Raw genomic sequence first — 4,925 nt, 5'->3', positions numbered from 1 at the left:
TGTGTGTGTGTGTGTGTGTGTGTGTGTGTGTGTGTGTGTGTGTGGGGTGGGGGGTGGGGGGTGTTTGGAAAGGAAGGGGGAGGAGGTTGCTAGATTGTGAACCACGGTAAACCAATCGGACACTCAATCCCTTTCGGATTGGAATAAAACCGTAGCTGGGAGAATAATGGTTACATGCAATGTGGTCCGAGTAAGGTTTGAAAATTGGCATATTTTAGTAAATCGACTTCAATAAGAGGCACTTTTCACTTTTTCAATTTGCTTCTTGAGCAGAAGAGCAAAAGTAAAGGTAATACGGAAGTAACGGCAACAATACTAGAGCCCGATACTTGCAATTCAAATGACAGAGTCTAGACTCTATTCTAGAGTGATATCTTAAAGGTGTCAATAGTTGTAGAAGGACAACAGTACAGTGACCTTGAAAAAAAAAGACTTATGGAAACAAAAACAATATTCGCTTTACAGCTTCACATCATTCCCACATTAACAAACCACTTTCGGAACATTCGTCCCATCCATTTTTTGCAAGTTGTTTCAATCCGTCAACGGATCGTGGAAGTCATTTATTTCTCGATCCAAGCAGAGCACCTTAAAGGTTTTGACGAGGGCTTTGCGGGCACCACATTTGAGACCAATTACCTTAAAAACTTCGGGTGTTTTTGGTGTATTTATTTCCTTTCTAGAAACGTCGCCCGAGAGTGCTCTGAGGGGGATTACTATTGCTCTGACTGTACAATGCGATATGTTTACAGTTCGTATTCATTTAACCTCCCATGACCTCTGATTTCGAGCCACCTAATCCCCCCCCCCCCCACCTTATATTTCAGTGGTTAAAAATATGTTAATTGTACGAGGTAGAGACTGTGTGTTTTAACGTCCAGTAAAGTTTTGCTAATTGAAAGTTACTGTACATGCCTCAGGCAAAAATGTCAGTAAGGACTTCTCTTGCAAATGATTAGTTCATTATTACCTAGAAGTTTTCGAAGATTTGGTGGTCCACATTAGGCCTTTAAAAAGATTAAGACCCGCCATTCCTTTGCAGCCTTCGCAAAAAGTTTTGTGGTGGGGTCGGGGTGTTGAAGAAAAGAACACTAAATCTAGATTACTCATCTAGACAAGAGCAATATCAAAAAGTTTATTATTTTTGGGAATAATTAAAACGACAAGGCAGGAAAAACTTCTTGTGAAAATGTCAGGGTTAATTATATAAGTGAAATATCTTATTTCAAAAGTATCTAAGCATCTAACACACACACACACACACACACACACACACACACACACACACACACACACATACATACTCACATACGCTCATAAACACACACATACACACACATAGACTACAAACTTACACACAGACACACTCTCACACATACATACATATACACACACACACACACACACACATGGACACTCACCATACATACACACCCGCACATGTACGTACACACATAAACACATACAGTGGTATCCCAAAAAAACCCCCTTGAAAATGTAATCACCAAAGCATCGTGTTAAACCCTCGCTTTACCTATTCATGCAAGACACCGATTTAAAGCAAAATAAATTCTGCATCATCTGACACATTAATATTTCATATGTTTAGAGACAAACGAGATACGGTCACTCAAAATTACCTTAAAAATCAGGCTTGGCAAAATTGTGCGAAATCAAAGAAACGTAAAATTGTCTTCGCGTGTGTATTGGGGAGGATCAATATCGAAAGAACGGACGTACCTTACATATGCAATGAATTGAGAATCTTATTTTGCAATAAACAATATTCTATTTTTTTGTCACCATAGTTTCCAAATCAAACGGAAAACAGAGCAATCACAAATACCACGCAAAACGTGGACTTAACATTAAATGTGCTCATTGTTATTTTTTGCTTATGAGCCATTAGTTTTGTGTAGTGCATGAACCCTTTGGGTATCGACACTATTAAATTTTGGACACAATTATCCTTCATTTCATCCCAAATGTCACAGAGAGTAGCTAACAGAGGGTTTGCAATGGGAGAAAGTAGCTTTTCTTCAGCTGCTGTTTCATGGTACTTCACTGTTCACATAGAACCTTTTGGATTGATATCGGGGCTATTTACTGGTGACCGCTCCAATGTTGATATGATTTGGTTTTCCAAGAATTGTTTAGTGGCATTGGCCCTGTGAGAAAGTTTTTTGCTATGCATGAAGATGTCTACTTGAAAGACGGGATGATGAAAATAAGAGTAAGACATGACGTTCCAACACTTGCGTGTTGTAATCCACTAAACCAAGCCATCCGGTGATTCTCATGACGGCGGTTTTGTTAATTCCACCCCAGATCACCAAAACCCAGGGCAGTTTTGTGACCTCTATTCCTCACTGACAGATGATTATGTCCAAAATCTAACAAGCACAGTCCATGTGCAAAAAGTTTCGTGCTCGACACGAAACCATTAGCTCCAGAACAAAAACAAAATCAATACTAATGAGGACATGTTATGTCAAGTCCAGTTTTATATGGTATTTATTGTTACTGTTCTGTTCTCCAATCTGTTTGAAAATATCACCAGAAAACGATGTTCATTGAAGAGACAATAATATTCTCTTTTCATTTGACATTCAGTACATGCCCATTTCACCAATGTTGATGCACTGCAATATACGGGCGAACACATTTTTGCGTTTCTCTGAGTTCATAAAATTTTGTCAAGTCTGACTTTCAAAATTCAACTGTGAGTAACCATATCTCGGGTGTCTCTTAACATAGATGAAATATTAATATGTCCGATGATGCAGAATTTATTCAGTTTTAAATTGCTATGCTGCATGAGCGGGTAGTGAAAGCCTGCAACACGATTATTGGGTGACTACATTTTCTTTTGGACGCCACTATGTATATATATATATATGTATTATATACACACATATACACACACATACACACACACATACACACATATAGATACACACATACACTCACATACAGTCGATGACATACATGAGAATTGGGCGCGGCGGTCAGCAGGCAAAGTTTCTTACAAATTTGCACGAGAAGCCAGCGAGCCAATACAGGTGGCCCCACTCCTGAGGTACACAAAAATACAAGGTAATATGAACTCAGATGTTGAAGCATTTCGGGCTATTGCTGTTATGTCGGGGTAACACGGCCTGGTAACTGGTTGTGTGTTTAGTTTTAGTTTTGTTCTGTATGCTGATTGACATTTTTTAGTACGCATAAACCCAGAGGAGGCCAATGCCACTCATCATTGGGGCGGAAACTTCCTGGCCCTGTTCATTACGTCACAACATGTTCGTCTTGAACATCTCATGGGGACGGATTAGCTTCTGAATGTAACGAGATTCCTTTACCCAAAGAGAAGTAACGATACTTGTCAATCTGAATAAAGTTGTGAAACAAAAGAATAAAAGTACGTTGATGAAACAACTGAACAGGAAAGGCATGGTTTTAACTCGAAAATAAATAACGCGGCAAAACCCAACTCTGAATAAAACACTGGATCATATATGCTTTAAAGTAAACATGTTGTCCTAACATGCACTTTGGGGAACTGTCTCTGCCTTCTTCTCCCCCCCCCTTCCCCCTCCCCTCCCCCTGGTTTTGTCTTTTTTTGCTCTTCCAATAAAAGCCAAGTGCTCAGGGTTCAGAAAGGTTTGACTGTCTCTGGTAGGACATTAAACTCATGTAAAAACATAGATGTGGACATCAGTTGGACAGAACTTACATCGGATCCCTATTTTCATTTAATCTGATTGTTTATCTCCCTCACCCCCCCCCCCACTCCATTATCTCTTTTTCTCACCCCCTTTCCCTCCTTTCCCATCGGTCTGTCAGTCAGTCAGTCAGTCTGTCTGTCTGTCTGTCTGTCTGTCTGTCTGTCTGTCTGTCTCTCTCCGCCCCCCACTCTCTCTCTCTCTTTCTCTCTTTCTCTCTCTCTCTCTCTCTCTCTCTCTCTCTCTCTCTCTCTCTCTCTCTCTCTGTTTCTCTATCCTTTATCTACGACTCTGTATCCATGACCCCGTTGAAGACAAGTTAACAAACGACCTTCTCACTAGCTTGCACATCCAGCTCGCTAGCGACAGCCCATCAGCATAAAAATGGCAATAATAAATCAATCAGAGGAACATAAAAAAAATAATATGATCTTTAACGCCTCTTTTCAGAAAGTTATATTCTACACAACAAATTTACGATACGTGTAGAAGAAATTTGACAGACAATTTACATCAGTCTTGTCAGAAACCGGAAGCTGTTGCTCACAATAGGGGGAAAACCGCCAGGGCTAACTGTTTTCGCTGCGATGATAGAAAGCGTGAGATACAATGGCGTCATGGGGGCTTTATGGGATGTCGACTGGGTTTATCCAGATTTTGCACGGTAGCCATGCAAACAGTGGAAAAAAAATTCTTGCACGGCACGATTTCATAGTAGTTTTTCTTCCGTGAAAGTGAAAGATATTTTTGCTACCGAATATAGCTGAACTTGATCTATAGGTTTGCCGATTGACGTCTTGACATTCTTTTTGCAATTGAATGAAATTGGGAGCAACAACGGCTACAGAAGTAATCAACTATGAGTAAGCGACAAAAGACCCCCCCCCCCTCCGAATCCCTTCAAAATAAAACAAAACAACGAAAAAAAAGGAAACCCCTTAACAGAAGTCTAAATTCACACCCAGGTAAACCCAGGTTAAAACGGCTGTGCAACAGAATGGGCAGCCAAAGTTGAGTCTCTCTTGACTTAAGCTGTAACTGTAATGAAAGTTTAAATAATGTTTAGTTCCGTCTTTTACTTGTAGATGCTGATGGTGTTGAAAATACGAGATAAGTATAAACCAACTCGTCCAAGCAACGTATTGCTAATCTATCTATCTATCTATCTATCTATCTATCTATCTATCTATCTATCTATCTATC

Source organism: Aplysia californica, unplaced genomic scaffold (genome assembly GCF_000002075.1).
Source record: "Aplysia californica isolate F4 #8 unplaced genomic scaffold, AplCal3.0 scaffold00440, whole genome shotgun sequence".
NCBI lineage: Eukaryota > Metazoa > Mollusca > Gastropoda > Aplysiida > Aplysiidae > Aplysia > Aplysia californica.
The sequence above is the reverse complement of the archived record's forward strand: the minus strand, read 5'-3'. Positions refer to the sequence as shown.